This window comes from Bidens hawaiensis, unplaced genomic scaffold (genome assembly GCF_021521415.1).
Source record: "Bidens hawaiensis isolate Kalapana, Puna unplaced genomic scaffold, B.hawaiensis_p1.1 tig00000888_1, whole genome shotgun sequence".
Lineage (NCBI taxonomy): Eukaryota > Viridiplantae > Streptophyta > Magnoliopsida > Asterales > Asteraceae > Bidens > Bidens hawaiensis.
Window position 1 is genome coordinate 3,689,901 of NW_027491051.1, and position 13,045 is coordinate 3,702,945.

Below are 13,045 nucleotides of genomic sequence, written 5' to 3' on the forward strand. Positions count from 1 at the left end.
GGCAATCCGTTGCATCCCAGCAAGTTCGCTGCCTTTGGTCGGGGTGTGACATCCTGCCCTCTCAGCGGTCCTTGTGTGGCTTTCAGCAAACTTGCCAGGATATAATTCCTTCACTATAGAAGCTACAGCATGAGCAATGACTTCTTGAACAACATGGTCAAGTTGATACCCTTCATTGTTGCTTGGATTTCGCCCAGCAGCACTTCCTTCCTCTCTGGTGTTAGTAACTAGATCTATAGAAGGTTCTCGGGCAACACGTGGCCTGCCACGACGTCCAGTACGACCTCCTTAAACGACAACCTTTCTTGCTCCAGCCATTCGTATTCTATAAAGGTAACACAAACATCATCACTTAAGGAACTATTTAGTACAAGGATAGTAAGGCTAACAGGTAATAACAGTGGTCAACTGTGATTAGCTGATCACATTACTCTCCGTGTCCTATACACTTCCCTTTGTGAGTCCACTTGTGCTAGTTCTACTTCTAACAGTTAGACAATCAAACAGTTTGTATAATCGTATACTCCTATCTCTAGCAATTAAGCTAACTTCCTTACACATTATTACATTACACGTGAAATTAATCACATACTTCACCTTTACTTATCTTGCTTGAGTGACACATGGCTTTCTTGAATTGGCATCTTTTTTCTTTTCATTCTTCAGTCTCATTCTCTGTTAGAGTCTAAGCATATAGGATGCTTAATTCTCTCAAACTTATGCTCTGATACCAACTTGTAAGGCCCTGGTCCCGGTGCCCTACTTTGATGTTAGTTTTACTCATAAACACAGTTATAAATATCAGAGTTAATTAAAACATTCACGGAATAATAATAAGAGTCAACCATTCATTACAAACACACAACTTGTCTTTTAAAATATAACAAAAAATATAATATCAAATCATCATGACAAATCTTTAGATGCTAGCCTCTTCAATCCTGCCATGTTTCCCCCTCAAGCCAGTTTTCTCAGTCTATTAACTTGCGTGCATACTAAAAGTCAGCTACGCTGAGTGGTTTCTAGTTAATACAGGTAACATACAATACATCCATATACTTACTTAAATAGGCATCCGAAGATACATATAACATACTTAGCTTTTTACCTTTCTTCGTACGTTCATGCTTTCATACTTTCATTCTTTCTTTCATACATACATATATACATACATTTTGTCATATAACCTTCGCACATATTATTAGGGTATGTTCCCTACATTCACAAATATTATTAGGGAATGTTCCCTACATTCTCAAATATTATTAGGTTATGTTCCATTCTTTCGCAGATATTATTAGGGTATGTTCCCTACATTCGCTCTACCATACTAGTTTCATACTAACATTCAAAGACTTACATATTTTAACACTTACCTCCCTTGGTGATACATGCAATATTCAAAGATCATTCACATACCGACAAACTTTCATTAATATTCACATTATAATATATATCACATATATCATCCATGCATACACTTACCACTCAAGGTAAGTGTATTAACTAATCACATTGAGTATGCATACAGCCCTGAAAACATAACAAGGAAGTGGGGCTAGAAACTCACTTGAGTCTGGTTACGTTCACCGTTAATAGTTATTCCCTTCTTTAGTTGTGCAAGACTAACTGTTTAATAAGCACAATATCAAATACTGCTCTAGCCATTCTTATCTGTCGGCTTAATTAGTCTTAAGTCCGGTTTTACTTCATTGATCTTTAACCTGTTAGTTAATTGCTATTCATTCACCCTTTAAGGTATCTTTCATTGGTTAATAAAGTCCAATGACTTCTATGTAATTAAACCGTTGTATCTAAGTCCAGGTACCTTTCTGTCATTTTATCAAACTTCGTTCGTCCTTTGACTCTTAACGAATGGGGGCTCATTCGTTGACTGGACTAACGGATGAGCATCTAACCAACGTGAGCTCATTCGTTAGTCTGGTCTAACAAATGACCTCCAATGAATGAGGGTTCTATAACGAATGGGCTACTCATTCGTTACTTCATAACAAATAGGTCTTTCATAATGAATGGACTCATTCGTCTGATCTACTTAATGAATGGACCTTCCAACGAATGGGGGGAGGTTTCATTCGTTAGTTCTCCACAACGAATGGCATATAACGAATGGCGTAGCGAAAGGCAGTTAATTCGTTGGTCTTCCTTAACGAATGGGCATGGCTCATTTGTTACACGCGCCTAGGGTTAGGCCAGAGAATGTCATAACATTCTCTGAGATTCCCTAAACATTCCCCTATCGTCGGCGCCGTCGTCACCGAAAAACCGTGATCTCACCGAAAAACTGAGATCTCGCTTGTTTTTCCATCTTTCTTCACTGTTTTCGTTCCATTTGATCCGGATCCGAGCTAGGATGACTCCTAAGCTCGTCTCTCCATCGTTTTATACCTGATACCATCCGGATCTCGTGACTTTAATGGTTGAAGGTGTCGGTTAGTCGTTTCGCGACTAGATCTAGCGGGTTTAGATCCATATAAGATCATACTATCATTACCTTGGATCAATGATCTGTTTCCTTCTTGGGTTCGGCTAGAGAGAGAGAGAGCTTAAGTGTGTGTTTTGGATGGTGTATGGAATGAGTGGAAATGAATGGGTTAATGAATAATTATGGTTTATATATTATGGGCCATGGGCTTAAGCCCATGGTCTTTCTTCATTCCTTATTAATCCAAGTCCATTACCCACATTTATTTAACCCAACACAAGTCTGGCTCATAATAACTAATATTATTATTTATTAACCGAAACAGAATCCCATGTTACAATGCACAACCTCCCCAAAATTGTAAGTATATAAATTGGGACATAGTTAATGCATTAAATACAAAAAACTGGTTTCCAAATTTACATTTAATGCAAAGTTTGATTTTGTAACTTTGTAATTTGTATGTTACGTATCAGTGTTTGTGTATCATAGTATCACTATCAAAATTAACCAAAAAATATAATCCGAAGCTAAAAAGATATGTTCATTTTATATACAAAACCAATAAATAAGATAACAATATAAATATAGAATTAACCAATGTTTTAAATACCGGTATTTTACTTATATAGAATTGGGCTAACAAATTATACAAACCGGTTGAGCCGGGTTATACCGAAAGGTTTAACTGGTTGAATTGTTTACTTTATAATTTCCTATAAAGTAAACTTCAAATTCAAAAATAACCCAAAAGTAAATGATTTCATAACAAAAAATTATCCAAAAGTTAATCTATATTAAAAAATATATATATATACAAAAACACCAAATTTTTTAAAAAAATAGTACTAAAGTTTACACGTTTGAATGTTAATTGTTGGGTTAAAATTAATTTTGGAAAAATATGGGCTCAAATATCAAAAATTTCTCATACTTAAATCCGGTTTGCCGGTACAAACTGGCATTTTAGAAAAAAATAAAACCGCTGGTACGATGTTCAAGCAAACCGACCAAAAATATCGGGTTCAAAATACCAGCCTACTATGTGAAATCTGGTTCAACCGGCCGGTTTGAACCGGTTTTTAAAACACTGGAATTAACATTCCATTTTACTCTTTTTTTTTGTTCTAACATATGCATAAAAAAGACATTACAAATAGATAACATTATTTTATGATTGGTGTTGGAGTGGTATTCGTTAAAACCGGTTTCTATATTGTTGGTTATTCATAGTTGCCCATGCATACTGTTTCTTCGTAGTTGAGTTCATCATTGGATATTTGAGATTATTGTTCACTTGTTGCCTCTTCATCGTGTATACGTTTTTCAGATGGTTCTTCGTCTTCTAAAGATGTATGGTTTTGAATGCGTTCTGCCGCATCTAAGTGGTCCTTCAAGCAAATACACATTTCCATTGCTGCAGGGGTAAGTCTTGTTCTTCTAATCGATAATACCCTGCCACTTGTAGAAAAGCCAGATTCCGAAGCTACCGTAGAAGCTTGGACGATTAATAGATCTCTGGCCATGGAGGACAAGATCGGAAAATCGGCTTCCTTTCCTTTCCACGAAGCCAAGATATCAAATTCAGTCAAGGCTTCGGGACCTATAACGGAAAATAAATATGTTCCGCTATACCTCCCAAGCTCACTACTTGGTGTGCTACCTCGAGCCCGTTTAGTATTATCCATACTTAACCTTTGAAAAAAACTACCCCACATGGTACCTCGGTTTACTGAACTACTAGAACCCGCAGACAACAATGAATCTTGTAACGGTGATGTGGTACCATATTTTGCCAAATATGCATCATACATATTTTGAAAAGCATCATTAAAATTTTTTTGCTTTGTTTGCAAAGAAAAAACATTACCATCACATATATTATTAGTTATATATTGAATTAACAATTCAACACCATTAACGTTTAAGCATGGATTCAAAGCCGCGGCACAACAAAAAAATTGGTGGTATCTCGGAACTATTTTTTTTTAATTCATTGTCAATGGATTTATCATATCGTTAAAAAATGAACCTCTGATTTCATTTTTTTTGAATTGATCATTCATTAGATATAGCTCATAAAGTACTAAACTACTCGTTAGATAATAAACCCCCGATAGTTAAGTGGTTGCGTTTTTTTTAAAACGACAAGTAATTCGGTTAAATCTTTAATATGTGACCATTGCAAGGCCGAAAACGAGTTTTGGGATTTAACCCTGTGGTTTGCAATGAGATTTTCATGAAACATTTCTGATGTTGGCCTTTGTTTTAAATCGATTTCGAACATATTGTTAAATTTTGAATTCCAACGTGTAGGCATATCCCAATTCAGGCCTAAATAAACCGATTTGATTTGTTCACACAATTTTCAATAATTTGTGTATCGAGATCTATTTCTTTTAAACATGTAACTTAGCATTGTTTGAAAAGCATTGGTTAATTCAAGAACATTGGGTGTCTTTAGCCCGTCTTGAACAACTAAATTAACAATATGCGCAACACATCGCGTATGGTAAAAAACACCGTCACAAATCCGTTGATATTTTAATTTTAATTTATCCGCCGCTTTTGTGTTGTTTAAGGCGTTATCAAACGAGATTGACAATATTTTATCTTGTAATTTATATAATGTAAGGCCCCGTTACCGTTGCCCTACTTCGGACGTTGGATTTACTTATAAACACAGTTCTAAATATCAGAGTTAATTAAAATTTTACGCGGAATATAAAACTTTCATAACATTGCATAATGAATCACAACTTGTCTTAATTAAACACTCGTGCCTTTCAATTTAAACATCAAATCATTAAAACAACTTGAGTCTTCAGATTCCAGACTCTACTTCTTTTGCCATGTGTCATCGCTCAAGCCAGCTATCTCATCCTAGTCACCTGCGTGCATTCTAAAAGTCAGCTACGCTGAGTGAGTTATAGTTAATTACATATCATACAATACGTACACTTACCTTCAATTATGTATCCGAAGATACATAATAATTATTTTACTATTTTACTTTCATTGCATGACTTCATACATACGTACATACTTTATTATTTTCATACTATTTATTTATTTTCCTTTATATCTCAGATAATATAATTAGGGTATGATCCCTTCCTTTTCTGTCTCAGATATTATTAGGGTCTGATCCCTCTTTCCTTTGTCTATCTCAGATATTATTAGGGTCTGATCCCTTTCTTGTCTATCTCAGATATTAGTAGGGTCTGATCCATCTTTACTTTTCTATCTCAGATATTATTAGGGTTTGATCCCTTTCTTCTCGATCTCAGATATTATTAGGGTCTGATCCCTTACTTCTTCATCTTCTTACATTCTGTCTTTACATAACCGTAACATACATATACATTCTTTACTCATTCATACATATTCATATGTTGTACATATATCTATCATACACATTCATCTATTAAATACATACCTCCCTTGTCAATACGTGCAATATCCGAAGATCGTTCACGTACCGACAAGCTTTCGCTCCCATTCAAGATATACATAATTAACATATAAATCATACATGTCATACACTTACCATTTAAGGTAAGTGTATTAACTATCACATCGAGTATGCACACAGCCCCGAAAACATACAAGGAAATGGGGCTAGAAACTCACCTGAATGCAGTTATGTTCACTGTTAATGGTTATTCCTTTCTTTATTTGTGTGCGACTAACTGTATAACAATTACACATATCAATTAACTATCACTACCCATATCGTGTTTCTGGTATAATTATAACCCTCAACGAACGGGGGTCCGGGGGCAGCGCCCCTGGCAGCGAGGTTCTAGGGGCGGCAGCCCCTAGCGGGATCCAAGGGGCAGAGCCCCTGGCTAGGGTCGAGCTACCAGGTCAGCTTGGAAAAACTTTATTTCATTAACTGTCTTAACGCATTTTACATTAGGATTTTTAATTATTATTTTATTTGCTAACTTAAAAAGTTTGAGGGCTTCTTTGTAATTTATCCATTTTATTCTAATTCCAGGGACCTTTCTGTCATTCTTCAAACTTCAGTTCGTTATCCAGTCCTTAACGAATGGGGGCTCATAACGAATTAACTATTATAACGAATCTGCCTTCATGACGAATTAGCTACTATAACGAACCTGTCCACATAACGAATTTGACCTTATGACGAACTTGTCCTCATAACTAATTGGACCTTATGACGAACTGGTCCTCATAACAAATTGAACCTTAACGAATGGGGATAGTTCGTCATTCTTTCCTTAATGAATTTGAATACGAATTAAGGCTAGTTCGTCATTCTATCTTAACGAATCATCAAACGAATTAAGGCTAGTTCGTTAAACTTTCGTTAACGAATTAGGGTTAGGTCAGAGAATGTCAGAAACATTCTCTGACATTCCCTTACCTCGTACACCTTTTTCTAGCGACGTCATCGCCGGAAAAACGGGCGGTGCAAAAACGTATCTTCGCACCGTTTTTCGTCCCGTTCGATCCAGATATGAGCTAGGGTGACCCCTAAGCTCATCCTTTGATCGGTTTACCACCGATTCCACCTGGATCTCATGACTTTAACAGTTTGAGGGTGTCGGCTCGTCGTTCGCGACTAAATCTAGCGGGTTTGGATCCGTACACTATCATATTTTCGTTACTTTGGGTCGGATGCTTGGTTTTCCTTCTTGGTTCAGCTAAGAGAAAGAGAGAAACTAGAGAGAGAGCTTAAGTGTGTGTTTTAGGGTGGTGTATGGAATATGTGAAATGAATGGATTATGGAGTAATTATTGTTTATATATGATGGGTCATGGGCTTAAGCCCATGATCTTTTCTTCTTTCCTTTTTAACCCAAGTCCATAACTCACATCCGTTTAACCCAACACAAGCCCAACTCATAATAACTCATATTTTATTTAATTAACCGAAACGAGAAAACGGGATGTTACATATAATGCTATCACATAATCCAAAAAATGAAATAAGTATCTCTGGTATGCGGGTATTCAAACATGACACAAGCGATCGTACACATCATCATTTGCAACATTTTGGGATTCACCCAATGAGCAGTTACGCAAGCGTACAATTCCGGCAAACCATGTGGAGCTGACCAAACATCGGTGGTTAAGTTCACACCGGCTTATAAATTTTCAAAACCTTTAACTAATTCTTTTTTTTTTTGCATCTTTCCATAAACTTAAACAATGACGTCTGAGAATCGAGCGCCTTACGTGTTTGTAAAGCAGTTGGAAAGTTTCTTGAATTGTCTTTGTCAAACGGGGGTTGTCGAAGTGGTCGAACGACATACCCTCTTGAATCACGAACTTTGCAATCGATCTGTCACCATATGAACGCCAAAGTTCCAAATATTTCCATCTTCGACTATTGACGCTTGACCTTGAGTGGGGGTGTTTTTCAACGCATTGGATGATTTCGTTGAATGATTTTTTATCGTTGAGTTTGAATCAAATTTTAAAAAATCTCCACACTTTTTGAAACGAGCATGGAATGATTTATCAGTCATCATCATACACATATCGTAGTTGATCCACATTTCTTTGTTTCGGTTTGTGGAAACAACTTCTTGTACGGCGAGGTCGTTAGGTGATTGGGGTCGTTTGGGGGGCATTTTTGAGGGTATGGACGCAGTGTAACAAGAGCGGGTTTGATAATTTAAGAGTGTTTTAGACTTGTGAATTGCGTTGTGACTAACCAAGACAATTACCATCAATATATAATAGTGGTTAAAGGGTAAAAAGTGAAAAACATAAGTAATTTACACCATAAAACCGGTTGCTAATTGCTAACGGCTATATATTGATATTCAATGGATATATTGCTTATTCTTAATTGATTTACTCAAAATTATGAAATTCTGAATTGGTTTTCAGTGGAATAAACTATTGTTAGTAATTGATAAAAAATCTTCTAATGGCTCCAAGTTTAAAATATAATAGCCTATAATAAATGATAAATATTATGATAAATATGGAATGGATATAGATGAAAAGGAATGTTGAATGTTGTTGACTTAATGATTACATTGAAAATGATATAACAGACATTGAATGCACTTAAATAGACATTGAATGCACTTAGATAACCCAACATGCCATCAACACTAACTTACATCTTTAAACCGGTTTATAACTAGGTCAACCCAGTTTTTTTCAAACTGGTTAAAACCCATCGGGTTCACCCCGGTTAGAGCTAAGAAAATCCAAACCGGTCCTAACCCGGCGGTTTACAACTGCTCAAAACCGGTTTTAATAAAATCGGCTTCAAAGCGGTTCGCTTTTGGTTCAGTTTTCAGTTCGGTTCGGTTAACCGGTTTATATGCCTACCTCTAATGTAGGCAACCACATAGGACCAGTGGGTATCCCACTGGTGTATACCTGTCAGTCTTTGAAATAATGCTAAATATTTATGTTTCCCGTGCATATTTTATTTAATATTTTAATAGTTTATGTTCATTTTTAGTCGAGATTTGTATACTTCTGACACTTTTATGTTTCGTAGGAAATGGAAGTTGATCGTCATCGAAATGGGCAAAAAACGAGTTATAAAGAGCCAAAACGGAGATCCGTAACACGTCAGGAAGGAACCAGACAGACCAGGCCACCCCATTTTTACATGTTGCGCCGCATAGCGGGGATGCCTTGTGCGGCCGCGCGGCGCCTAGTGATACCTGATGATATTTTTTATTTCGTTTTTGTTACTTGTTGAGCCATGTTATCAGTATTTAAACATCCCTAACTTTAACCTGAACATAACCTCCTGCCACCGGACGAATTTGGAGTTTTAGAGAGCTATTATTCGAGTTTCTTGGAGGTTTGGAAGGCACAAGAACAACCAGTGAAGAGTTAGACGTTCGCGATTGAAGATTACGGGTTTTATCATCTCTGATTTCCCGTTATTTATATTTCACCATATTTTCGAATTTATTTGTTTTGTTTGATTTAGATTACATGTTCCTAGGCTAAACTTCATAAACTACCTAGGTCGTGATGAACCTTTGTTCGGTTTGATTTTAATTGGGATTTGTTTTGTTATGGATTTTATGTTTTAAGCAAACTGTTGAGTCTGAGTTAATTGATGCGTTTGATTTCTTGGTTTTATTTACTTGGATTTATTGTTTCACATTGCCCTTGGTGATTGTTTCATAGGATAGGATTTTGTTAGGTCATTTACTGTGTTCTTGACTAGTTTATGATTGATATGCAACAAGATCATAGAAACAATAAAACTAATTAAATAGATAAAAGTGAGTTGCTAGCCTAGAAAGCTGTAAGGTGACAGGTTATTAATAGATCTTTGTTGGTCAGGATTGCTAGATTTAGTTCTTCGTAAGGAGTTCGTCTAGGTTTGATTGTCAGCTTAGTCTATTAATTCAATTGAGTCTACTTAACTATCTTTGAATTCCGCACTGTAAGGTAGGATTTCGTCATAAAGATACTTAGACATAAATAATTAAATAACCGTAAGGAAGTTTAAATCATAAAACTGGTGATTCTTAAAACTTGTTAGAAATCGATAGGTGTCTTCTTGAAGGTCAAGGGTCCTGTTCGGGTTTTCTGTCAATGGTCTATTTTACGATCTCAGTTCCATAACTTAAGTTTCCCAGTTAATTGATTGCCGTAACTTAGGGGATTCTAGCCTAGGCTGTTATCTTCATCATCTGAGTTAATCTAAGTATTCTATTAGTTTATTCATATTTTAATAAATTAGGGTTAAGTAATCATTATAGTTTATTATTATTTAATTAATTAGGGTTTAATTATAGTTTAATATTATTTAGTTTAAAACCCCCCCTAAAAACATTATTAATAAATAGTCGTGTCGTAAGTCGAGTCTAATTAGTTAATTACGTAGTTTAAAGAGTCTCATGGGTTCGATATCCAGACTTACTTAGCTGTACTAGAGTCGACCGGTTCACTTGCCGGTTAGTAGTTTATGTTAAGTTTAAGAGTAGAATATTACTTAGTGTCTAGATTAGCATAAATTTAGTTAATAATTATTCGACTACTTTTAGCACATTAAGTTTTTGGCGCCGTTGTCGGGGACTTTTGGCGATTGCGTTATTAGCTCTAGTTGGACTTACTTGCTATATACGTGCTATTGTGTTTTTGCTTTTGAGTTTTTAGGGTTTTAGTTAATTAGATTTTTACATGTTTATTTTTTTACTTTGAGTCGTAGGTGTCTAATTGTCCGTGTCTTTTGCTTGTTTAGATTCTTGTAATTATGTGTGAAATTTGTAATGGACCTCACTTTACCATTAAATGTCCATACTATAGTAACCTTAATTGTGATACGTGTGGTGATCCTCATTTACCCTATGATTGTCCATATAAGGGTTCTAGCTTTATTTGTTATAGATGCGGTGGTTTTCATATGACTCGTGCGTGTCCATATAATCGTACTAACCCCTATGTGCAGCAACAGTCTTATCTTTCACAGGTCACCATCATATTTTTATAACGAACTGGATTGGGGATATCAATACAAACAAGCGCAAGATTATGGTCAACATTCCAAGAGAAACCCCAACAGGGGTGCTGAGGCGTATTTGAATAAGATCGAGGAGTTGTTGACCTGACCATTAAAGAAGGAGGCTCAATACCAACGAACAGTAGCTGAGCATGATGCTATACTAAGAAATCAACTATCTGTTTTTGCAGGTCTCCAGGATGCAGTAAAAGAAATCTCCGGAATACTAACAAAGGTGGAAGAACGGTCAAACCAAATCTCCCAATGCGTGTACGAGTCAGATAACGAATTGATTCGAAAAAACGAAGATGAGAGCATGCAAATAGAGCAACAACCGACACCTGGTTATAAGTATGATGCAGAAGGCAACTATTTGGGATACATGAATCGGTTTGGCGATTTGTTTCCGATGTTTCCAGAAGAAGGGAAAGAGTCAATCATGGAGTATATAAATGATTAAGAGGAGAACACTCCAGATACGGAGACACGAGTGGCTGATGAAGTCCCACCTCAGGTTTCACAGGTGTGTGTTGCTAATTTTACTGAGTTTTGCAGTGACTCCGATGATGATTGTGACGAGGAGGAGTGGGCTGCATATCTGAGATCAATTATGGTGAAACCTATGTTTGAGGAAAAGATAGAATTGAGAGAGTCACTCGAGCTAATGTTTGGTGTTGAGGATATGGTTAAGGTTGATAATGAGCTTAACGAGGAAGATGAATTCCTGAATCTGGAGTTGGATGGATTGTCGGATTATGATGGGGGTACATTGGATGTTGATGGGGACATTGCGTTTTTTGAGGCCCTACTTGTAGAAGACGTTGTAGATGATGATGTGGTGTTAGAGGATGCACACCACTGCCGGCCCATGGGATGTGTTTTGAATGTTAAACCGGAATCAACACCACAGGAGAAGGTCGAGGATGAGAAATTACCTGAAAACCGAGCTTGTGTATATTTTAGGAGATGGTCTACAGGAATGAAAAATCCTTTGCATGTCAAACACGACCAGTCTTCTCGATACATACAACGCATACGGCTCTTGCCAGGTAAGTTTAAATATAGGTGGTCTTATTGGTTGCATGCCTTTCATTCCATAGACCATTTGCTTATTACCACTCTTACTAGACATTATCAAAGTTTTATTTTGTTGTTTTATTATTTTTATTTTATTAGGCATTGGTGTATAATATATCTATTTCTAGAAAAACGGGCAGATGGGTTGAATGTTGGGTAAAAATGTTTGAGTGAAAATAAGTTTGGGTTAGGGCATACCGATTAAAAAATCACTTTGGTTTGGGTAAAAAATCGTTGGACAAGATTATCTTAGCTTGAAATGAGTCGTTTTATAAAAGAAGTATTAAGATAAGTTCACCCACTATATTTATTTTTTGGCCGCTATTGGCAACAAGTATCGCTTTCGGCGGCAGACACCCTAGTGGCAGAGGTGGTGCTGATGCTAATGGTGGTGACTCACTGATTGTAGCGGTGGTGTCAGTGATGAAGGTGGTGCCGGTAGTGGTGACAAAGAAGGCGCCGACGGTACCATTGATGGTGGTGGGAGAGATGTTGGTGTTGGCGGCCACGACGTTGGATGGTGGTGTTGCGGTGGTGGTAGTGGTTGCATCATGGCGGCCGACGTTAGGTGGTCGAGGGAATGGCCGATATACCATGTGAATCCGAGTAACAAACTGAAGAGTATATATTGACGGAAATGGCGACTGCTGCTCAATCTTCACAGACAGTCTCCACTTCGAACACTGTCGTTACAACCCACTTCTGTTTGCATACAATAATTCCTCGACCCACACCCAATACACCTGCTGGACCATCCTTCGCAACTCCAAATGTCATTTCAATTCCACACACATCGCCTATTATATACATGCAACAACCTCCTTATGCTTTAACACCATTAGTTGCTCACGTACCCCAGGTTGTAGCAAAGACACCGCCCATGTCATATACCAGGAATGTAATTACATGACAACCCCCCGCCACCTGCAACCACCAGAGTGTTGGTCTTACCGCACCACTATTATTGTCTTCTCTAGCATACATTTTTATAGCACCACCCGGAAGCACACCTGTTCCAGTCCTGATAGGACCATGATTCGGTCAAACTGTGACATT